We start from the raw sequence: 26,016 nt of genomic DNA, 5'->3' as shown, positions 1-26,016 counted from the left end.
AATCGTGGAATGAATTGACGGACGAATATTTTTTTGAGGTTAGGAGCAATAAAAGTATACGGTATTTACTTGATTTTGAAACAGATTGTAAATAGATGGCGCATTCTACATTCTTTAGACAATATGAACAACTCCAACCGACAGCTGTCGTGCATATTAGTTAAACATATTGTCTGCAGATGGCGCTTTCCACATTCTGTATGCAAATACGGGTTTTAAAATAAAGTTTCTTAACGAAAACATTAAGTTTAAAGTATTTATGTATTTGTCGACAATAGTGGGGAACGTATTTTTCAAAATGATGTCTCAATCATTAATTTTGATAAAGTATTAAGGATCCGGGAGATAGTAGGTTCGAATCCCACTATCGGCAGCCCTGAAAATGGTTTTCCGTGGTTTCCCATTTTCATACCAGGCAAATGCTGGGGCTGTACCTTAATTAAGGCCACGGCCGCTTCCTTCCAACTCCTAGGCCTTTCCTATCCCATCGTCGCCATAAGACCTATCTGTGTCGGTGAGACGTAAAGCCCCTAGGAAAAAAAAGTATTAAGGAAGATATGGCGTACCGACAAAGAACATCTTTGAGAGATAATATGATTATTGTTCCGGGGTTATCCGTGGAACACAGAGAGGTGAAAGAAGGTGTGGGTTATATGGGTCTATCTACGGTATCAAAGATTAATTTAAAACTTTAAAATAAAGGTTATATTTCTTTTCAGATCTCAAACATAACAAAGTGGTTTTTTTTTTTGCTTTACGTCGCACAGACACAGATAGGTCTTATGGCGACGATGGGACAGGGAAGGGCTGAGTGGACACCCCGTTTCAGCCCTCGTACCACTTTTCAAATTTCTTGGCAGAGCCGGGAATCGACCCCTGGCCGTCGGGGGTGGCAGCTAATCACGCTAACCACTACACCACAGAGGCGGACTTTATTTTATTTTTTGCTCGACGATGCCGCAATATAAATATTATATGACAGAAAACTGAAATCTGAATCTTAATGAGGCTCATTATAGTTAAAGTTTCATTATGATACAGGTTCTCCACCAATCAGAGTTCAGATTTTCATTATGATACAGGTTCTCCACCAATCAGAATTCATAATTTCATTATGATATAACTGTTTGACCAACTGGGTACGGATAGCATCGCACCTGCGCTCAACGCACTAGCTTCGCACTTGTTTCCAAAATCAAACATGTCGGACACATTTATTAACATCATTGCACCTTCTACTTCCAATTTTCCACAACCACACGGCACATTCCCGTAAATTCACTTCACCAATTGTACAATAAACAATTTGTATCCGAAATAAGGCTGGGTTATGATAACCTTCTATCAAAGCTTTTAAAACATATGACATTGTCAAGGTCTCTGATCCACTCACGGAAAATCAATAACTCGGCGCATGCGCCCTGCGCTCTGTTCAGTAACCTCAACTGTCAAGCGACATCTCGACAGACATTTATGAATATAAAAAAAAAATAGAGTTATAATTATCGTTGAGCATAAACAGTCGTATGCAACTCGCCTATAATGGTAATTAAGACACGAGTGTGGAAATTATAAAACTCGCTTCCCTCGTTTTATAAACATCCTGTTGTCTTAATTATTGTCATTATAGGCTTGTTGCATAATATACAGTTATGTTACTCATGTATTCATCGGTTAAGTGTAAGACAGGGATATATGTCCCTAACTTTGCCAGTTAAACAGTTAAAATAATCACCTATCCATCTATACATCTATTTATCTATATATATCTACTTATCCATCTATCACCGACCCCGTATTAGGAAAACGGACCAAGGGGTAGACATACATGCATATCTACTCGATTCAAATCGATTGCTATTAGACTACATTCCATGCCCGAACCTATGGACCAAAAGCCCCGCGTTTCGAGGAGCCGGGGGGGGGGGGGCGGACTCGTAGGAATTTTCGTGGGGTTTAATATCGGTGGGGCTTGCTTAACGTCGATATTTTAATTCTGCTGATTTTTATCTCAGTTTTTTGCCGCACGGCAGGTGTCAGGTTCACAAACGATTGTGACTTGGTCCTGTCATTGATAAGTTCTCTACTGTTCTTCCGCAGGTGATAGTAATTGTCAGATATGCTGGGCAGAATAGTTCGGACGGTGGAGGGCTGGTTTCCCTGAGTTCAAGTTGGCGTATTCCCCTGCGGCACCAGTCCTGAATGTGCTCAAATACGTCAGCTTAGTATCTGTGGATTTACCGACGTATGAGGGAACTCCTATGGGATAAAATTCCGGCACCTCGGCGTCTCCGAAAACTGTCAATATAGTTGGTAGGACGTTTTTTTTGTTTTTTTTTGCTAGGGGCTTTACGTCGCACCGACACAGATAGGTCTTTTGGCGACGATGGGATAGGAAAGGCCTAGGAGTTGGAAGGAAGCGGCCGTGGCCTTAATTAAGGTACAGCCCCAGCATTTGCCTGGTGTGAAAATGGGAAACCACGGAAAACCATTTTCAGGGCTGCCGATAGTGGGATTCGAACCTACTATCTCCCGGATGCAAGCTCACAGCCGCGCGCCTCTACACGCACGGCCAACTCGCCCGGTTTGGTAGGACGTAAACCCAAAATTATTATTATTATTATTATTATTATTATTATTATTATTATTATTATTATTATTATTATTATTTGCCAGATGAAGAACTGATATCGAGAGCAGAGGGTCAGTCACATCCAGGTGAACTAATTTCTCCTCAGACAGTTCTCAAAAGTATGTCTATCGCTTAGTCCCACTTCCTTTTTGTTTTAGAATTCTTTTTACGTAGCACCGACACAGATAGGTCTTATAGCGACAATGGGATAGGAAAGACCTAGGAGTGGGAAGGAAGCGACCGTGGCATTAATTAAGATACAGCCCCAACATTTGTCTGGTATGAAAAGTGGAAAACCACGAAAAACCACCTTCAGGGCTGCCGACAGTGGGGTTCGAACTCACTATCTCCCGGACGCAAGTTCACAGTTGCGCGGCCCTAACCGCACGGACAGCTCGGCCGGTGGTCCCATTGCCTGATACGGGGTCGAGGATGAGGTGAAAAGAAATTACATGGCATGTTTCTACAGCCAGATGCCGTTACAGACGCCGAACTCAGTTGAGGAGTGAATGATGACGAAATGAATGGTAACGAATGAAATTGGGTAAGGAGAGTTGGAAAAATACAGTAGGGTGTGGCCTATGAATAGAAACTGTCCCATCATTTGGTTGGAAGTGAAAATGGAAAGCTACAGAAAACGACTCTGAGGACAGCCGATGGTGCGGTTCGAACCCACTCGTCTCCCGAATGTAGAGCTTGGCTCCATAGCCGTAGGGCTTTAACAAGCGCGACCACTACATTTCACTCTCAAAAGTTGCTATAATATATATCTTCTGTATATGGCTTCGTAAATCTATTGTTTGCGAAGTATAGTACAATTCTCCCTAGCTTTCCAGACGTGTCTACTGCTTTGATTCTATTTTTAACTCTACCACTTCTTTAGCATCAGCTGGAAGATCATTTTCGACTTTGAAAAGAATAAAACATCTCTGGAATTCCATGGGACAGCAGTGACTTAGTGACCTGGCATATTTCTTCTTTACTGGCCTCTGTCCAGTCATCTTGGGTCGGCACTTATCTAGATTAAGCCTACATAGTTTTTAGCACGATGCCCTTCCTGACCCCAACTCATTTTGAAGGGATGCATTCACTATTACGTGTTTCTGTGATGATTAGTAGTGTTATATGTTGCGTGTAAATGCAGATGTGTATTAAAATGAGCCCCCGAGCTAGAAGATTTAACCAAACAGGATTAAAACCGGAAGTTGAACCCGGGGCCGTCGCTCCACTACGTTGACCATTCAGGCAAGAGCCGCACCCCAATGACCTGGCATTAATTTCCATAAATGATGAGAATCCATCTGCTTAGGGGGAAAAGGAACTCTTAAGTGAATATGCAAGAATGAAATCAAGAAGAGAGGCATATTACACTGAAATCATGCCCGGAATGTGCAATGATACTCCTTTTGTCTTTAGAAATAAGTTAACCGCCTCTGTGGTGTAGTGGTTAGTGTGATTAGCTGCCACACCCGGAGGCCCGGGTACGATTCCCGGCTCTGCCACGAAATTTGAAAAGTGGTACGAGGGCTGGAACGGGGTCCACTCAGCCCCGGGAGGTCAACTGAGTAGAGGTGGGTTCGATTCTCAGCCATCCTGGAAGTGGTTTTCCGTGGTTTCCCACTTCTCCTCCAGGCAAATGCCGGAATGGTACCTAACTTAAGGCCACGGCCGCTTCCTTCCCTCTTCCTTGTCTATCCCTTCCAATCTTCCCATCCCCCACCAAGGCCCCTGTTGAGCATAGCAGGTGAGGGCCTGGACGAGGCACTGGTCATCCTCCGCAGTTGTATCCCCCGACCCGAAGTTTGAAGCTCCAGGACACTGCCCTTGAGGCGGTAGAGATGGGATCCCTCGCTGAGTCCGAGGGAAAAGCCAACCCTGGAGGGTAAGCAGATTAAGAAAGAAAGAAAGAGAGAAAGAAAGAAAGAAATTAGTAAAAATTTTCAGTTCAGTACAAATAGGCTATTTGCGGATTTTTGTTGCTGTTAATAGGCTCAGGAGGCTCAAATATTACAGATCAGGCACTGACTCCTTCCATGTCAATCCAGAATGTCTTCTATCACCCGCAGGATCATTAGTCCTAATACTTTATTTTAAAATCAGAGGGGGAATGTTGATTCAAAAGAAACAAACAGAAGAGAGAAAATGTACAAATCGGCACTGAGGAATTTGTGTCCATGCTCCAGTCAATTTCAGTGCCTCGTTAATCTGTTGAATGATACATAATATAACCCTGTCGCAAGGAATTTGTGGTCCTTTTACTTTTGGAGGAGCGGTGCGTGAAAAAAGTTGATGGCTCCTTATCGGCAACTAGCCGCCCACATTATACAGCGCTGCGAGTGACGTCATGGCTCCGAGACCCCCGCCAAGCGCTTGAGGTGAGTGAAGTGCAGTCGCCGCATAGCCATGTGGTACGACTGCTGGGAACCCTGAAGTGTATGTTGGTAGCAGTGAACGAGTGGAGTGTTGCCCAAGTGCTGCTTGGCAGTTGACCTGTGACTTCAGTGCGGTGCGTATGCGACTGTGAGACTGTCTGTGTGAAATGTGCTGGTGTTGTCATGTTCTTGTCTCAGCAATGGAATATCACATTTTTCTCTGCGTGTGATTGTGTGTAACTGGATACATGGGTAAGCTACATAAATTTCCAATTATGAGGCTCACGAAGGGGAGGCGAGGCAAGCTCAAAGCATGCTGCGCCGCTATGATGTTTACATGTTGAGGATGGGAGTGCCGTCATTTCTAGACAGCGTGCTTACATGACGCTCTGCAACAGGTGAAGACTAGTCCGTGGCGGCTCCTGAGCGTTAGACTGACGAGTAGAGAAGTAATGCCTCTGGTGAGAAACGTGCTTCAATGAAATACACTCATTATCATACGTAAAACTGACTGACTGCTCAAAGCATATCTTGTAGTTTTGAATGAGCAGATAGCCACACCCCCTATTTAAAATCCCTTTGCATTGATGAGTAAGCAACTGGTCGATGTAGGATTCTGCTTTCAGACAACAACAAACTTTATTTTCCCGTGGTATGCAGTGTTCTCTTTGTTATATATCACTTCGTTCGTAGTTCCATTGCATGTGCAGCCGGCTGTGTATCGCGGTCGAGTAGGCACTTTACTACTCTAAACAAGCAAGGTTGTAATTCAACGTGACTGTTTATGTCTTGATCATAGCCAGTGAACCACAAAGACTCTTTTTTTTCATCATCATCATCATCTGTTTACACTCCAGGTTCGGTTTTTCCCTCGGACTTAGCGAGGGATCCCACCTCTACCGCCGCAAGGGCAGTGTCCTGGAGCTTCAGACTCTTGGTCGGGGGATACAACTGGGGAGTATGACCAGTACCTCGCCCAGGCGGCCTCACCTGCTATGCTGTACAGGGGCCTTGTGGAGGGATGGGAAGATTGGAAGGGATAGGCAAGGAAGAGGGAAGGAAGCGGCCGTGGCCTTAAGTTAGGTACCATCCCGGCATTCGCCTGGAGGAGAAGTTGGAAACCACGGAAAACCACTTCCAGGATGGCTGAGGTGGGAATCGAACCCACCTCTACTCAGTTGACCTCCCGAGGCTGAGTGGACCCCGTTCCAGCCCTCGTACCACTTTTCAAATTTCGTGGCAGAGCCGGGAATCGAACCCGGGCCTCCGGGGGTGGCAGCTAATCACGCTAACCACTACACCACAGAGGCGGCCTCTTTTTTTTTATTTCAAAAATTTCACATCCATTCGCCGGGATTCAAACTGAGACTGCGGTGGTAGAAGCCAGTAGCGATACCACTCGCCTATCACGCCCCTCAATTACTCGAAGTTGCAGATGGATTGCCGGCTCACTAGGTCGGAATTTAAGGGTGCTTCAGAGCAAGAGATCTGTCAGTATTTTACCTGAATCTTGTAGTACCTCCTCCAGGGCAAAGTACTCGTGGGGGACTTAGTAGGTGATGAAAACTTACCGAGCTCGATAGCTGCAGTCGCTTAAGTGCGGCCAGTATCCAGTATTCGGGAGATAGTAGGTTCGAACCCCATTGTCGGCAGCCCTGCAGATGGTTTTCCGTGGTTTCTTATTTTCACACCAGGCAAATGCTGGGGCTGTACCTTAATTAGGGCCACGGCCGCTTCCTTCCCACTCCTAGCCCTTTCCTGTCCCATCGTCGCCGTAAGACCTATCTGTGTCGGTGCGACGAAGTACGCTGTGTGTGTGTATATATATATATATATATATATATATATATATATACTTTTTTTTTTTGCTATTTGCTTTACGTCCACCGACACAGATATGTCTTATGGCGACGATGGGATAGGAAAGGCCTAGGAAGGGGAAGAAAGCGACCGTGGCCTTAATTAAGGTACAGCCCCGGCATTTGCCTGGTGTGAAAATGGGAAACCACGGAAAACCATCTTCAGGGCTGCCGACAGTGGGACTCGAACCCATTATCTCCCGATTACTGGATCCTGGCCGCACTTAAAAGACTGCAGCTATGCTGTGTATTTTGTTTGATCATGCTAAACAATAACAAATTTTAACCATGCCATGTTCTTTGAATGCAAATAAAGAAATGCAACATTTCAAAGCATCCCCAAGTGTAAAAATCATAATATTCCACGTTATGGAGAACATGTTAAAGCTTAAACATATTATTTTGCGCAATCAGGGTGAGCCCTAAATACACAGCTTATCTCATGGACTGCGTCAGCTACCAGTGGTCTACGCCCCCTTGCTCCTCCGCGTCACGGCACTCCTAGACTGTTATTTACATGGTAACTCGCATTTATTTAGTTAGCATGGGCGCCTGCAGGGGGATGTCAGTGGGGTGCGGTTAGCCCTCACCCGCCAGACTTGTCCCTTCTCTTTAATAACATTCCCTTCCGTCTTCTATCAACCTTAGCATATAATTATAGGATTAGACTGGCCAAAAATGTTTGGATTGAAAAGAACATATCCAAGATGTGCAGTAACAAAATTCGCAAGTCTATACATGTATAAAGATCATTTTTATTTACGCGTACTTTACCATGCGCATCCTACAAATATTATCAATATCTTTCTTTCTTTCTTTCTTTCTTTCTTTCTTTCTTTCTTTCATAATCTGTTTACCCTCCAGGCTTGATTTTTCCCTCGGACTCAGCGAGGGATCCCACCTCTACCGGCTTAAGTGTAGTGTCCTGGAGCGTGAGACTATGGATCGAGGGATATAACTGGGGAGGAGGACCGGTACTTCGCCCAGGCTGCCTCACCTGTTATGCTGAATAGGGGCCTTGTGTGGGGACGGGAAGATTGTAAGGGATAGACAAGGAAGAGAGAAGGAAGCGGCCGTGGCCGTAAGTTAGATACCATCCCGGCATTTGCTTGGAGGAGAAGTGGGAAACCACGGAAAATCACTTCTTGGATGGCTGAGGAGAGAATCGAAGCCCCTCTACTGAGTTGACCTCCCAAGGCTGAGTGGACCCCCTTGCAACCCTCGTACCACTTTTCAAATTTCGTGGCAGAGCCGGGAATCGAACCCGGGCCTCCAGGGATGACAGCTAATCACACTAACCACTACACCACAGAGGCGGACATATTGTCAATATAACTTCATTAATTTATTTTCGAAAGACATATTGATTGTGTTATGTATGAATGTACAAGATAACAACATGCTCCACAGTCATTCCCACACCCCGTTGGGGTCACGGGTACGAGCTATGTCACGCATATGGACCTGGCTCTGTCTTACGGCCGGATGTCATTCCTGACGCCAACCGTATTTGGAGGGTTGTTTATTTAATACTGGCAAAATACCTGTGCTTCGCTACGGTTTTAAACTGAAAGTTAAAAGTCAATGTTTTACATTTTGGAGAGTCCACTGTTCGCTGAGATTGTAAAAAAGCACCCTCAATTCGTACGTCAAGCGGTTTTGTGGGAATGATTATGATTTTGAAACCCGTAGAGAAGAATTGGAATGTTTTAAACCCTATCTTATTTAATATCTAGAACGTACGTTTTGGATGAATGGATATTGTATTTTATAGAGCCAACCACTATTAAAAACTCCTTAGGGGAGATATATTTTGAAGTATACGATATTTTACACCTAAGACGTAAAAGAAGAATCTTCTCATAAAGTTACTACTCTGTACGTCAAACGGTTCCGCAGGGAAGATTTTTTTTTTTTTTTTTTTTTCCGGAGCTAACCCCATTTTAGCACTTTAGGGGTGGAACGTTTAAAAATATTTCCTATTTCACACCTAGGATTTAAAATCCATATTGCTATGTGCAATTTTGTCTTCGTACGTTAAACCGTTTCGGAGGAAGGAATTAATATATTTGTTTCCGAATCTCGAACGCATTTAACTATCTGAGGGGTTAAATTTGTTTCAAACCTCCTGTTATTTAACACCTACGATATCATATGAAGTTTGAACTTCGTAATTCAAATGGTTTCATATAAATGTATTTTTTGTTATCATACCTCACCTCCCCAGTCAAAACCCCTTAGGGCTGTATTGTATTGTTATTGTTTATTTCAAATCTAAGACAGAATGTTATGTTTATAGAGGGCAGTGCCAATCTTTGATACAAATTTGAGATGAAAGCTCCATTATTACTTAGGCCTAGTATAGGTATTAAGCTTGTGGAATTTGATTAGTAATTTGAGAGGTTTAAATCTTTAAGGATCAGACATTCAGTGTGTCTAAAAATACGTAGGTACCATTAATGGTCTCGAATAATGTTTCTCCACTCGCGTACTAAGTTTAAGATTATGTCAGTCAAACCCCTAATTTAAAAAAAATATATGTTTAGCAATAATGAAGAGAAATCGGAAATTCGGTCGAGTACCTTGGCTGTTGTGAAGACTTAGTTTTATAATTTCAACTTGTATATGGACCCAGTTCGTATATACATGAAATATTTTGAATTATATCATATTTGGCACCTATGGCATCCAAAGTTCTTGTGAAATTATAAATTCATACGTCAAACGGTTTGGAGGGATGAATAATTTTGTCATAAGTCTTCACCCACAGCCAAAATCTCTTGGGAGGGGGGGTTATTGTTTTAAGACCTGTTATTATTTAAAATCTAAAACGTATAGGGACAACCATCATTTAAAATTTTAACCCCAAGTCAAAACCCATTAAAGGTGTATTGTTTTAAGACCACTTCTTACTTAAAATGTAAGGTATACAGGAGCAATCATCATTTGAAGTTTCAACCTCGTACGTCAAACGTGTTCAAAGAATTAAGTGTTTTATCATCAGGTTCCAAAACCCGGTCAGAACCCCTTAGGAATATATTGTATCAAGACTACTTTTTATTTAAAATAGGAACAACATTAATGCGAAATTTCAACCTCGTATGTCAAACGGTTTTAGAGAAATAAATATGTTTGTCATCGGATATCACACCCCTGTCAAAACCCCTTAGGGGTGAATTGTTTGAAGACCGCTTCTTATTTAAAATCTAAGACATTGAGGAATAAACACTATGTTAAAATTCAACCTCGTATGTCAAGCTATTTCAGAGGAATGGATAGTTTTGTCATCGGGCCTCACATCATCCCCAGTCAAAACCCCGTGGGGGTGTAAGTTTTTGTTTTTATACCACTTTTTATTTAACATCTATAACATATGGAGCAACCATCATTTGGAATTTCAACCTCGTAAGTCACACAGTTTCAGTGACAGGAATATTTATATTTCCAGGCCTTACCACCCTAGACAAAACACCTTAGGGGTGTATTATTTTAAGACCATTGTTATTTAAAATCTAAGACATGTAGGAAGACTATCATGTTAAATTTCAAGCTCGTATGTCAAACGGTTTTTAAGAAATGAATATTGACGTCGTCAACTACCTCCCTCAAGTCAAACCCCTTAGGTTTGTAATGTTCCGTGTTTCTTTATTTTTAAGGAGATTACAAATATCAATTTTCACGTCTGTAACATATTCAGTTTTTGAGATATAAGTACCGGGTGAATTGTCCGTGCGTTTAGGGGTGCGCAGCTGTGAGCTTGCAACCGGTGGATAGTGCGTTAGAACCCGACTGTCGGCAGCTCTGAAGATGGTTTTCCGTGTTTTACCATTTTAACACCAGGCGAATGCTGGGGCTGCACCATGATTAAGGCCACGGTCGTTTCTTTCCCACTTCTAGGCCTTTCCCATCCCATCGTCACCATAAGACCCATCTGTGTTGGTGTGACGTAAAACAAATTGTAAATATATATATGTTATCCTCATGAAAATAATTCAACTCCTCTTTCACTTCTTATCACTCACCACTTAAGTGGATTTTCGGAAAACAAAAGAATACGTGTTTCTTTATTTTTAAAGGAGACTCCAAATACCAATATTCACGTGTGTAACCTTCCGTTTGTAAGATATAAATATCCTCCTAAAAATAATTCAATAATTTCTACTTCCTTTCACCATTCACACCTTAACTGGATTTTCCAAACACAAACAAATATTTGTTTCTTTATTTATAGGGGAGATTCCAAATACTAATTTTCAGGACTGTATCGTCTTCAGTTTTTGGAATATAAGTATCCTCACAAATAAAAATAGAATTCAACACCTCCCCCCACCCCTAAGTGGCCTTTCAGGAAAGAAATAGGTGTTTCTTTATTTTTAAAGAAGATTCCAAATACCAATTTTCACTTCTGTGACACCTTTAGCTTTTGTGATATATCCTCATAAAGAGAATTAAGTCCCTTTTTCAGTCCTTCGTACAAACCCCCTTAAGTGAGTTTTCGAAAAACAAAAGAATATGCGTTTCTTTGTTTTTCAAGGAGATTCCACATACCAGTTTTCACGTCAGTTTTTGAGATATAAGTATCCTCATACAAAGACTTCAACCAATTTTTCAATTCTTTCAGCCCCCTTCAGTGGAATTTCCGAAAACAAAAGAATATTTGTTTTTTTATTTTTAAAGGAGAATCCAAATACAGATTTTCACGTGTCTAATATCTTCCGTATTTGATACAGGAGAATCTTCATAAAAATAGTTCAACTTTTTCTTCACTTCTTCTCCCCCCCCCCAAGTGGATTTTCCGAAAGAAAGGTACGTTTCTTTATTTTTAAAGTAGATTCCAAATATAAATGTTCACGTCTGTAACATCTTCGGTTTTTGAGATATCTGAATCCTATTTTTTAAACCAACTCCTTTTTCAGTCATCTTTATCCTTCCCCCCCCCCCTTAAATGGTGTTTCCGAAAACAAAAAATACGTGTTTCTTTATTTTTAAAGGAGATTCCAAATTCCAATTTTCACGTCTGTAACATGTTCAGTTTTGGAGATATACTGTAGACATGCACATTTTAAAATTCACCCCCCTTTATTTTCCCCTTAAGTGGATTTTCCGAAAACTAATTATCCGTGTTTCCTTACATGATATTCCAAATACCAATTTTCATGTCTGTAGCATATTACGTTTTTGAGATATACTTTAGATATATTCATTTTTATAATTCATCTCCTTTGTCACACCTGTTCAGCCCTCCTCCTCCCCCTCCGCCACACGCACACTAAGTGGATTTTCAAAAAACAAAAAATACGTATTTCTTTATTATTAAAAGAGATTCAAACTACCAATTTTCTTATCTGTAATATCTTTAGATTTTGAAATATAAGCATCCTCATAAAAGGTATTCAACAACCTTTTCGTCTTTTTCACCCCCTCCCCCACAAAGAGGATTTTCCAAAAACAAAAAGTACGTGTTTATTTATTTTTAAAGGAGATTCCAAATACCAATGTTTACGTCTGTAAACTGTTAACCTTTCCAGATATAAACATACTAATATTTAAATTTTACGCTAACCCCCTTTTCACCCCTTACCGGAATAATATCCAAAAATTCTTCCTCAGTGATCACCTACTTTGTAATATAAATATATCCTCAAAATTTCGTGTTTTATGTCTACTAGTTCTGGCTCGGCGACGATGAATCAGTCAGTCAGTCAGTCAGTCAGTCAGGACATTTTATTTTATATATAGACTAGCAAGATACCCTTCCTTCGCTACGGTTTTAAAGTGAAAGTTATTATTCAAAGTTTTACATTTTAGAGAGTCCACTCTCACTTGAGCCTGTAAAATACGCCCTCAGTTCGTACGTCAAACGGTTTTGGGGAATGATTATTTAGTTTCTGATCTAACACTCATTTGAACCCCACACGGAAGAATTTGAATGTTTTAAACCCTATCTTATTTAACTTCTAGGATGTAAAAGCGACCAACCTGTGAAATTTTGATTTTGTACGTCGAACAGTAAAGGAGGAATGAATATTTTATTAAGGGGTGAATGTTTTTAAATATTTATTAACATCTCGGGTATAGAAGAACACCCTTTATAAAAAAAAATAAGTTCGTGCTTGAAATGGTTTGGGAAGAATGGATATTGTGTTTTTTGAGTGTCAGCCACCAACTAAACCCCTTAGGGGAGACATATTTTTAAGTATACGATATTTTACACCTAATACATAAAAAAGACCTTTCTCGTAAAATTACAACTTTGTACGTCAAACGGTTTTGGAGGGATAAATAATTTTGTTTACGGAGCTAACCTCATTTAACACTTTAGGGGGTGGAACATTTGAAAAAATTCGTAGGATTTAAAATATATACCGCTATTTGGAATTTTGTCTTTATACGTTAAACAGTTTCCGATGAAAGAATGAATACATTTGTTTTCGGATCTTAACCCCTATTTAACTCTCTAGTTTTCTCGTCCGTAACATCCTTCGTTTTCGAGATATAAGTATCCTCAAACAGAGAATTCAGCTCATTTTTAATTCATTTATTCCCCCCCCCCCTAATTGGATTTTTTCGAAAACAAAATAATACGTGTTTATTTTTAAGGCAGATTTTAAATACAAACTTTCATGTCTGTAAAATCTTCAGTTTTTCAGATATAAGTATCCTCGTAAAGAGAATTCAACCCCCTATTTCAGTCCTTTTTGAAAACCCCGCCCATTAAGTGTTTTTCTCGAAACAAACAAACGGTTGCTTCATTATAAAGGTGTTAAAATACCAATTTTCACATCTGTAATATGTTAACTTTTTGAGATATACTGTAGATGCGCTCATTTTAAAAATTCACCCCTTTTAACACTTCCCCTTAAGTGGATTTTCAGAAAACAAATTATGGGTGCTCCTTTACTTCTACAGGAGATTACAAATACCAATGTTCACGTCTGTAACATCTTCAGTATTTGATATATAAGTATCCTCATAAAAATAATTCTACCCCATTTTTAGTCCATTTTACAACCCCCTTAAGTGAATTCTCCGAAAACAAAAAATACGTGTTTCTTTACGTTTAAAGGAGATTTCACATACCAACTTTCACGTCTGTAATATCTTCAGTTTTGGAGATACCAATATCCTAATAAAAATAATCCAACCCCCTTTCTCAGCCATTTACACCCCCCTTTAATTTTTACTTTCTGAAAACAAAAAATACGTGTTACTTTATTTTTAAAAGATTAAAATGGCAATTTTCACGTCTGTAATATGTTAAGTTTTTGAGACATATTGTAGATCTGCTCATTTTAAAAATTCACACACTTAAGTGGATTTTCAGAAAATAAATTATGCGTGTTCCTTTACTTTTACAGGAGATCCCAAATACCACTTTGCACGTCTGTAACGTGTTACGTTTTTGAGATATATTGTAGATATATGCGTACTCATTTTTAAAATTCACCCCGTTTGTCACTCCTGTTTACCCCCTCATAAGTTTATTTTCCAAAAAAAATACGCGTTTCTTTATTTTTGAAGAAGAGTCCAATTGCCAATTTTCAGGACTGTAACATTTTTAGTTTTTGAGATATAAGTATCCTCATATAAGGTCTTCAATTCATTTTTCACATTTTTTCACCTCCCCCCCTCCCGGTAAGAGGATTTTCCAAAAACAGAAATATACGTGTTTCCTTATTTTTAAACATGGTTCCAAATATCATTTTTCACATATTTAAAACTATTAAGTTTTTGAGATATAGAAACACCCATTTTTAAAATTCAGCCCTTTTTCATCCCCTTAGCGACGGAATATCCAAATATCCTCCCTTAGTGAGCACCTACATTGTTGTACAAATTTGTCCTCAAAATTTAATTTCTTATGTACAGTAGTTTTGGCTCTGCGATGATGAATCACTCAGTCAGTCAGTCAGTCAGTCAGGACAAGTTATTTTATATATATAGATTGCGTGTTTCTGTGGTGGCTGGTAGAGTTGCTTGTTTATACAAAGAGGCGTGTATTAAGGCAAACACAGACATCTAGTCGCAGAGTCAAAGGAATTAACCAGACGTGGTACAAATCCCCAACCTTGCCGGAAATCGACTCCGGATCCCTATGAACAGACGACCCCAACGCTCACTATCAATCCAAGAAACCGGATATGGAAATAAACCTTTGTTTGACCGCATAATTAATTGAACATTATTGGTATTTGTGTTATATTATTGCCTTTTTCTGTAAAAAATAATTAATGGTTGGTCCGAGAGTTTGGTAGGCTTTGTTAACATTGTATTTCACTTTCACTAGCCGGGCTGAGTGGCTCAGATGGTTGAGCCGCTGGCTTTCTGACCCCAACTTGGCAGGTTGGATCATGGCTCAGTCGGGTGGTATTTGAAGGTGCTCAAATACGACAGCCTCGTGTCGGTGGATATACTGGCACATAACTGAACTCCTGTGGGACTAAATCCCGGCACCTCGGCGTCTTCGAAAACCGGAAAAGTAGTTAGTGAGACGTACAGCGAATAACATTTCTATTATTATTCACATTCACTACTTATTCGAGTGTCGATACCAGTATTTGACTTTTACCCTCTATCGAATAATTCTTGATATCACTGAAAACTTTTTCGCATTCTTCATTAGTTATCAGCAAAGTTAGAGCGTAGGCTATATGAAATAGTTAAGTGGGTATATTCACTTTTTTCCCTCCGCAAGAGGAACAAAGAAAGTATAGTATAGCATGCTCTTTAGAGAGAACTGAAGAGTATAGAGTACTTAGGTCTTAAAAAAGTATCATACTCTTAAAACGATTTTGCCTGGTCATTCTATACGTTATAGGATATTTGGAAGACAGAAATTACTGGAATTTTGCCAGAAAGATTTCCTTAGTGCATGTAGTACGTTAAGATATATGTCCAGTTCCTTGGCTGAATAGTCAGCATAGTGGCCTTTGGTTCAGAGAGTCCCGAGTGCTATTCCCGATACTGCCAGAGCTATAATATTGGTAGGAGGGATGGTATGTGGATGAAAATGTATACGCAGCTCTCCTCCATTGTGGGTGTGACTGAAGAGATCTGCACCATCTCGGGGAGTATTAGTACACGAGTTTACTATTGTACTTTAATCACAAGTGCAATAATTTATGTGGTTGGTTGACCACTTACTCTCCCAGGGTATCCCTTTTATTTTAAAAATATAGCTTTTATGTGTACTAGTGTTGTCCATCATAGTAGGTTTTGCCAGGTCATTAAAAGTGACTGAATGTTGTGATCTAAAATGCCTCTTTTTTTTGTACTGTGCAATAAATCCAGGCCCATGGCAGTTTTCTGAGGGAATCAAACAACATGCAATTGTGGGAAGGCATTTATTTAGGTCATCTAAGAATGAGAAACATTCGCTTTATTGTACACTCTATGATAGCGTATCTTCAGAAAGTATTGTATGTAAACCTGTCTCAATCTCATCGCTCCTTAACGAAATTCATTCTCTCTTGGAATCCTAAGATTTTATTCTCACACTAGGGATTATTATCCATGAAGTGTGCACATGTTCATGGTTTCAAATACTCGCCTTTTATTTTGAATTCGGTTCCTAATTTCGTTACCAACAGCTTTCATAGAGCGGTTTCCTCTTAAGATTGCTTACATTCGGGGAATGGACAGTTCGAGTCCCAACGTCGGCAGTCCTGAAGGTGGTTTTCCATGGTTTCTCATTTTCACACACGACAAATGTCGGAGCTGTACCTTAATGAATACCACGACGGCTACCTTCCCAGTTCTAGTACTCTCCTACACCATCGAAGTCGAACACATATCGGAGTTAATGCAAAATTAAATACAAAGGACCGAGCTCGATAGCTGAAGTCTCTTAAGTGCGGCCAGTATCCAGTAATCGGGAGATGGTGAGTTCGAGCCCCACTGTCGGCAGCCCTGAAGATGGTTTTCCGTGGTTTCCCATTTTCACACCAGGCAAATGCCGGGGCTGTACCTTAATTAAGGCCACGGCCGCTTCCTTCCAGTTCCTAGGCCTTTCCTCTCCCATCGTCGCCATAAGAACTATCTGTGTCGGTGCGACGTAAAGCAAATAGCAAAAAATAAATTAAAAATATAAAGCTTTAGGGGCCGATGACCTAGATGTTAGGCCCCTTTAAACAACAACAACAACAACACTGATAATAATAATAATAATAATAATAATAATAATAATAATAATAATAATAATAATAATAATAATAATAATAATAATAATAATAATCGTTATGAAATATATTGGAAAATATGATAATATGATTACTTTGATGAACTTGTCGATTGGGGTAATCGCATTAAAAGGCTGTAAATAAAAGTGACAGATCACCTCACGTGGTTATGAGGGTACTTAGGGGTTGTAGTAAGAATGTAAAGTAGAGGTTGTATAAGTCTCTGGTAATACCCCAATTAAAGTATAGTTTCAGTTTACGGGACCCACACCACTGGCAAAGCCGGCCCTGCGGTCTAGAGGTAGGGTGCCTGCCTCTTACCCGGAAGCCCGGTGTTCGATTCCCGGCCAGGTCAGAGATTTTTACGTGGATCTGAGGTCCACTCAGTCTACGTGATTACATTTGAAGAGCTATCTGATGGTGAGATGGCGGCCCCGGTCTAGAAAGAATAGCGGCCGAGAGGCTTCGTCATGCTTACCACACGGCACCTCGTAATCTGCAGGCATTCGGCTGAGCATTGGTCACTAGGCAGGCCATGGCCCATCGGGGCTGTTGCGCAATGGAGTTTGGTTTGTAGAACTGGGAAATGTCCCAATGAAAGCATCACGGTTTGTTCTGGATGTTTCCGACAAAGGGGTAGTGTTACGAAAATGTTGCAATCTTTGGGCTGTGAAGACTGAGGAGTAAGGACACAAGCTGCTCGACTGAGTGGTATGTTCCGATATGGCGTAGAATGACATTAGTAGACGAATAATCTTGAGTGGAGGTAGGAAAGGTCGTAAAGTAAATATAAATTTGGGATTCAAGAGGACAAATTGGGGCAAATATTGAATTATAGAAAGGCGAATTGGGGAACGGAATAATTCGTGAGCTCCAGGGGAAAGTGACATTGCTGTTTTTCTCCATTCAAAACTACAACAAAATTACTTAAATCATAATTTCCCATGAATATTTCACCACGTTTATATTAGCCTTGACTTATATCACATACCGGGCGAGTTGGCCGTGCAGTTAGGAGCGCGTAGCTGTGAGCTTGCATCCGGGAGATAAGGGGTTTGAACCACACTGTCGGCAGCCCTAAAGATGGTTTTGCATGGTTTCCCATTTTCACGCCAGGTAAATGCTGGGACTGTAACGTTATTAAGGCCACTGCCGCTTCCTTCCAACTCCTAGGCCTTTCATATCTCATCGTCGCCATAAGTCCTGTCTGTGTCTGTGCGACGTAAAGCAAAATTGTTGGAACTAATATCACACTATTCTTATAGCAAGATATGACCTAAACCACCTGAAACAGAAAATAATCTGAATTTGGCCAAATATGGACTTACGTCACTCTTCTCTGGAACTCAATAATTTATGAAGGGAAAAGTTCGATAAATTTCAAAGTTCTTTAAAATCATTTAAGAAAAGACTAGGCAAACAACTGAAATGGGATCTGCCACCAGGGCGACAGCCCTAAATATAGATCAATCGTGATTAATGACTAGCAGATGGACTGGAACGATATTAACACTTGTTTCATTTAGTTTATTTCATTATTTATTTCGTTTATTAGCCTAACTTGGAGTGTGGATGGATGCGTGATATTTTATATCTCTATGTATCAGCTGTGCCAACTGCTTTTCTAAAAACGAGCCTGATCCAACTAGCAAACTATTTGCTTGCATGGGACTTACGGTTTTAAATCCGAACCATGGGGCGTGATGTTCCATTTCGATAATCTCACTAGCACCACGGGCACCTTGGTGAGAGGATGACGATGAAGTGACTCAACTATGACGCCCACTTTTCTTAAAAATGAACTTCATGGCCCACAAAATATGATTGAAAATGTTCCACGCCTCCGGCAAATAACGGCGGAATCGTTTGTATAACACACGAAAAACAAGTTTTTATCGTCCGTGTTCGATTCTTGGCACTGGCGGGAGTGTTTTGATGTAACTTATTACACTGTGACCGAAAACAACATCACAGCTCTCTTACGTATTACAGTTTTATCTTAATGGCCGGATATGTTAGCTTTCGCTTAGATCCTACCTCATTTCCAAATCGGAGGTTAAAATCTTAACGCTAATAGTGGTTGTCCTCAGTGTACTTTTTCCTGGGCTTTCGACAGCTCACGTTAGGAAAATACTACGTTATTACCTGAGGCACCTGTCTCAGTCCTAGATCCAAATAATTAGTAATATGCATATTATCATTGACTCCGTCCTCCTCCGTAGCGTAACGGTTAGTGCTTATTAGCTGCCGTCCTCGGGGGCCCGGGTTCGATTCCCGGTACTGCCAGAAATTTAGGAATGGCAGGAGAGCTGGTATGTGGTTGAAATACTACACGCAGCTCACCTCCAGCGCGGGTGTGCCTGAAAAGAGCTGCACTACCTCGGGATGAGGACGCGAGTTTACTTACCATTGACTCCATCAATAACACGGGCCGTGATATAATTTTCAGAACTACGTGGTCTTTATACAGGAAAGGTCATGTGTAAACCGCAACGATCATGCATATTATAAAATAAGGCTATGCCTTCGAAGTCACTTCAATTACTGTCGTTTGGTGATACTGTAATGTCGGAGCTTTGTCCTCATAAAGGATTATTAATTGCGCTACTAAATATACTAATCAGAATCTTTGGAATTTAAGTACAGTACTCTTAGATATCACCCGATTCCGCTGGGATTCGTTCCCGCAATCTTGATTGTGGGATGTGAACACTTAACCAACTGAACTAGCATCAGTTGATTACGAACTATTTATTGTGGTCCAGCCCTCAACTAGAAATCGCAAAATGTAGTACCAAACTCATGGAATGTATATAGTGATCACAAGGGCTCAGACCCCCTGTGGGTGGGGGACGCAGACGATGAATACAGCCACGGTATCCCCTGCCTGTCGTAAGAGGCGACTAAAAGGGCGAACAACAAAGATGATGATAGAACCATGAGACTACTTGTGATTAGTACCATTACGTGAGGAACACCATGGGTCGAAATTTCTCGTGATTAGTACCACCATGTGAGGAACACCACGGGTCTGGGCATTGCCTATGGTTAGTCGTACCGTCTGTATTCCACCGAGGCAGGGGGAGGGGGCATTCGGCTTTAGCATTCTTATTTTACACCACAGAGTAATAAGTTGCATGAAGACACTCCCGCCGGTGCCAAGAATCGAACACGGACGATAAAAACTTCTTTTTCGTGTGTCATACAAACGATGCCGCCATTATTTACCGGGGGCCTGGAACCTTTTCAATCATATTTTGTGGACTATGAAGTTCATTTTTAAGAAAAGTGCCGTAACGCTGCGCTGGAATTTGTCGGTTCTCCTGTGTTCATGTTTCATTTCTTATAATGCCACGCTCCATAAGAAAATCTTCAAAAAAATCTTCCTAATTCCCATATCAGTGTTAGAAGTGAGCAAATTTATTTTCTTGCGCTAGTCTGCATTTTATGCCCTCCTTACTTCTACCATCGTTAGTTGTTTTAGTTAGACATTGTGAATTGGATCCCCTGGTTGGTTTTTGTTTCACGATCATTTTTCATCACCTTTCGTTTTATATTCTAGTCAGTGGATACATTTTGAATGTTTCATTTCGTTGCACCTCCTACCATTAGGGGCCGATGACCTAGCGATTAGGTGCCTTTAAACAACAAACAAACAAACAAACAAACAAACAAACAAACAAACAAACAAACAACAACAAGGGCCCAGATTTTGATGTTGTTTATTTTGAGTCATCAGTCCATAGACTGGTTTGATGCAGCCCTCCATGCTACCCTACCCTGTGCTATATTTTCATTTCCACGTAGGAACTACTACATCCTACATCTGCTCTAATCTGCTCATCATATTCATACCTTGGTCTACCCCTACCGTTCTTATTGCCTACACATCCTTCAAAATCCAGCTGAACAAGTCCTGGGTTTCTTAAGATGTCTCCTATAATTCTATCCCTCCCTCTAGTCAAATTTAGCAAAATAGATTTCCTTTCACCAATTCGATTCACTATCCCTTCATTCGTGATTCGATCTATCCATCTCAGCTTCAACATCCTTCTTTTACACCACATTTCAAAAGCTTCTGTCCTCTTTCTTTCTGAGCTGTTAGCGTCCATGTTTCACTTCCTTTAATGCCACGTTCCGTACGAAAATCTTCAGAAAATCTTCCTAATTCCCATATCAATGTTAGAAGTGAGAAAATTTCTTTTCTTAAGAAACGCTTCCCTTGCTTACGCCCTCCTTACTTCTGCCATCGTTAGTTATTTTACAGTATTACCGAAGTAACAATATTCGTCTAGGTCTACTTCCTTCAGGATTTCATATCCTAATCTAATACTCTATTTCCTGCATAATCTAACTTCGTTCGACTGCACTCCATTACTTTTGTTTAAGACTTATTTATTTTCATCTTGTACTCCTTCCCCAAAACTCTGTCCATACCATTCAGTAATTTATCGAGATTTTCTGCAGTCTCAGATGAAATAACAATATCATCGGCAAATCTCAGGGGTTTGATTTCGTCTCTTTGGTTTGTGATTCCCTTTTCAAATTCCTCTTTAATATTCTTTACTTCCTGTTCTGTATAAACATTGAAAAGAAGGGGAGACAAACTGCAGCCTTGCGTCACTCCTTTCTGTAAACATTGAAAAGAAGGGGAGACAAACTGCAGCCTTGCGTCACTCCTTTCTGGATTGTGTCTTCTTTTTCAAAGCCCTCGATTCTTATCACTGCAGACTGATTTATACAGATTGTAGATAACTCATCGTTCTCGGTATCTGATCCCGATCACCTTCAGAGTCTCAAATAGCTTGTTCCAATCAACACTATCGAATTCCGTTTCTGGATCTACGAATGTCATGTACGTAGGCTTATCCTTCTTGATTCGGTCCTCGAAGATCAGACGTAAAGTCAGGATTGCTTCACGTGCTCCTATATTGTTTTCTGAAGCCAGAGTGATCTTCCCTCATCTCAGTTTCAACTATTCTTTCCAGTATTCTGTAAATAATACGTGTTAACATTTTGCAGGCGTAATACATTAAACAAATGTAGTGGTACTTTTCACACTTGTCAGCACCATATTTCTTGGAAACAAGTATAACAACAATCTGTCGATGGCACTTCGGATAGGACTTCTCCAGTATCATATATCTTGCACACCAAATGGAATAACATCGCCATGCTGGATTCTCGTAAGACAGTCAGTAATTCAGAGGGAATGTCATGATCCTATTTAGGTCTCTCAAAGCTCTGTTCAAATCTGACCTCAAAAATTGGGCCTCCCATTTCATCAGCAACAACAGCCTCTTCTTGTTAGAGAACCATTATCATCTACGTCTTTACCTTGTTACAACTGATCGATATGTTCCTGCCATCCTTCTGCCTTGTCTTGTTTCCCTAGAGGTGGTTTTCCATCTGAACTCTTAATATTCATATACGTAGTTTCCTTTTCTCCAATTGTTTCCGTGGTTTTCCTGTATGCAGCTCAACCTTTTCTAGGACCATACAACCTTCGACATCCTTGCACTTCTCTTTCGTCTATTCTTCTTTAGCTGTCCTGTACTTTCTATCCACTCCATTCTTTAATCGCCTGTATTCTTTTCTAATCTCATCATTTTCTGCACCGAGCTCAATAGCTGTAGTCGCTTAAATGCGGACAGTGTCCAGTATCCGGGAGCTAGTGTGTTCGAACTCCACTGTCGACAGCCCTAAAGAAGGTTCTCCGTCGTTTCCCATTTTTACACCAGGCAGATGCTGGGGCTGTACCTTAAATAAGACCACGGCCGCTTCCTTCCCACTCCTAGCCCTTTCAGATCCTATCGTCTTATCTATCTGTGTCGGTGCGACGTAAAGCAAGTTGTATAAAAATTCATTTCTTTGCAGTCTTTTACTTTCGTCGTCCATCAATCAGGTCTAGTATATCCTGTGTTATTCATTGATTCTTAGCTGATCTTTCCTTTCTTCCTTTCATCAACAGCCCTACTGACCTTATTCTTCATGAATTGTGTTTTCTTCAGCCTTCTCATTTAGTCCTTGTGCAACATGTTCCTCTTTTCTTTCAGCTTCTCTAGATCCCATCTCCTTACATTCATTCCTTTCTTTACCCCCGGTGGGTGGGAGACGCAGATGAAGAAGACACCCGCGGTATCCTCTGCCTGTCGTAAGAGGCGACTAAAAGGGGCGACCAAGGGATGATCAAATTAGAACCATGAAACTATTTGTGATTAGTACCACCACGCGGGGAACACCATGGGTCGCTTTTACTTGTGCGTAGTACCACTATGTAGGGTACCAAATAGGTTTGTGATTAGTAGCAAACTAGGGCTCGACGGCTTTTTCAGTACCTGTGATTAGTAGCAATATATGAGCGACACCATGGAATGAAGGAACCCATGGTCTGGCTTGCCTATGATTAGTACCCACTATATGAGGAACACCACGGGATAGTACGAGTCCCTGTGGTTAGTACACTTAGGTGACGAACACCATAGGTTTGCGTTGCCTGGCAATGGCGCCACAATGTGCGAAACACAGTAGGTCTGTAATACATGTGCGAATTTCATTACCTGTGAGTAGTACCATAATGTGTGGAATACCGCGAGTCTACGCTACTCTTGATTAGTACCGCAACATGGCAAATACCATGGTTCCAGTTTTCTAGCGATAAATACCATTATATGGGGCCGATGACCTGGATTTTGGACCCGTTTCGACAACGAGAATCTGTCCGTCATCACATTGGGACAGTATGCAATCACTGTCAGCCCAGCTCCTGTAATATTCATATATATTAAGTTCTGGAAGCAAATGTATTAAAATGACTACATAATAACGCTGAACAAGGACGAATGACTCGAAAATAACAAGTCAAGAAAATTAATGTTTGATAAAATAATGTCTCAGAATTATAAGAAGACTTAAAAGAAAGAAATGGCAAAAGGATGACTTCACAAATACACATGTCTGTAATCTGGGGACTATGGTCAGGATTTATATCTAAGCTAGCAATGTCCATGAACAACAGTTAAGAGATTGTATGTCATCAAAATTCTGGCCAGTTTCGAGATGAGTGCCTCTTTATTTTCTGTCTCTTCTGCTGTAATTCCCTCCATCAACATGAATTTTTTTCCGTCTGCGAAACTATTACAAAATTCGGAGAGTGCCCTTAATTTGTATCATTTCTGTTAGTTATATGGTTGTGGTTTCGGCTCTCTTGGAACACTGTGGTCATCAACTCCGTGTACCTACCGCACTGCGTGCAAGAAGAATAAGAAGAAGAATGTTATTGGATTTACGTCCCACTAACTGCTTTTTCGGTTTTCGGAGACGCCAAGGTGCTGGAATTTTGTCCCGTAGGCGTTCTTTCTCATGCTGGTAAGCTTACCGACTTGAGATCGACGTTTATGGGTTTTTTCAAATACCTCTGAGTTGAGCCGGGATCATAGCCGCCTACTTTGGCGCACAAAGCCAGCGCACTACTGCGTAAGTCTCTTAGTCCGGCTGTATTAATTATATCTGGTATAATAATAATAATAATAATAATAATAATAATAATAATAATAATAATAATAATAATAATAATAATAATTTCGTGTGGCTATTTGTAGCAGGGTGCAGCCCTTGTAAGGCAGACCCTGCGATGAGGGTGGACGGCATCTGCCATGTGTAGGTAACTGCGTGTTATTGTGGTGGAGGATAGTGTTATGTGTGGTGTGTAAGTTGCAGGGATGTTGGGGACAGCACAAACACTCAGTCCCCGAGCTATTAGAATTAACAATAAAGGTTAAAATCCCCGATCCGGCGAGAATCGAATCCGGGACCCTTTGAACCGAAGGCCAGTACGCTGACCATTCATCCAACGAGTCGGACATTCTATCTGGTAACGTGTGCTGAGGAACCCCCTGTTCTTGTGTATGTACTTGTTATTGACTAGGCACAGATTGCGAAGGTAATGGCCGTGGCACTGAGAAGAGTACAGTCCCAGTATTTACCTGGAGTTGAACTAGTAAGACCGTATCGTACAAGGATGGTCGAGAATGCACCTGCAGTATCGCTGAACCCCTGAGCACTAGCCTTGGTGGACAGTGTGTTAATGGACTGAGCTACCCTGGTCAGTTCATGGCCGTACACTTTCTGCACTCCACACCTCTCCTCCCAGAGGGACCAGGCTTCTTTCTTCGTTTCCTCTTATGGGGAAGTTGACCTTGCTGTCAGTCCCCTCAAACATAAATCAGCCAACCTCAGTCTTGTGAGAACAGTTGCCGGCATCAGTTGGAGCAGTATTCATTAAAAATGAAGAATAAAACTTCAACTACTTTCCAAGTCATGTTTATGCCTGTACTTCATTAATATGATAACCAAATATGCTAATTGCTGTTATTTGGAACACTCATTAATGAGAAGCTTACAAAACTACTAACTTTGTCTACTTTCCTCAATGTCAACGATTGCGTCACAGTCATCGAAGTTGTTTATTTTTCGGCGTCTTCTTTTCACTGAAATGTCCATGGATCGCATTTAATTATTCGACAGATCTTATGCAGTCCACAGGGCTTCCCGTATTAGTGTTTACGTCCTTTTGTAGATGGATGTAGATAATTCGTATTTGTGACTAGCTGTGTTACCCGTCGCACAGTGGTCTGAAATCGAATAAAAGAGAAAAGGAAACCAAATAACAAAACGAATTACATCCTCATTTACCTTTAATTGAAACCAAAGTAGAGGTATATTATTATTAAACCTAATTGACTTAAAGTTGATAAGGCAATAATCTTTTTTAAATGAAATTCAAAATTGGCCCCCAACATGAGTGAAACCAAGGTGCTTTAGAATGAGCGTGTTAGGGTTGTAGTTAATTATAACCACCATGCTTGCATTCATAAACGTCCATGACATCATGTTATGACTCAGATTTCGTCGATATGTATATGAAGCCATGACAGTCGATCAAAATGAGCCTGTTTGCAAGTTTAATATTGAGC

General features: G+C 40.7%; 1 protein-coding gene across 2 annotated transcripts in view; it reads left to right on the top strand.

Annotated features, from left to right (window-relative positions):
* The first annotated feature begins 5,039 nt into the window (after positions 1-5,039).
* Positions 5,040-26,016, top strand: part of LOC136864197 (protein O-linked-mannose beta-1,2-N-acetylglucosaminyltransferase 1) — a 652,704-nt gene continuing 631,727 nt past the window's right edge. The window contains exon 1 of one of the 2 annotated variants that reach the window (XM_067140873.2): positions 5,040-5,138. The gene's annotated coding sequence lies outside the window, so the exon portion shown is untranslated. Of the gene's footprint in view, positions 5,257-26,016 lie in introns of both variants that reach the window. The other variant, XM_067140872.2, reaches the window with a different exon arrangement.

The sequence above is a fragment of the Anabrus simplex genome, chromosome 2 (assembly GCF_040414725.1).
Source record: "Anabrus simplex isolate iqAnaSimp1 chromosome 2, ASM4041472v1, whole genome shotgun sequence".
Lineage (NCBI taxonomy): Eukaryota > Metazoa > Arthropoda > Insecta > Orthoptera > Tettigoniidae > Anabrus > Anabrus simplex.
This window is presented reverse-complemented; position numbering and strand designations above follow the sequence as displayed.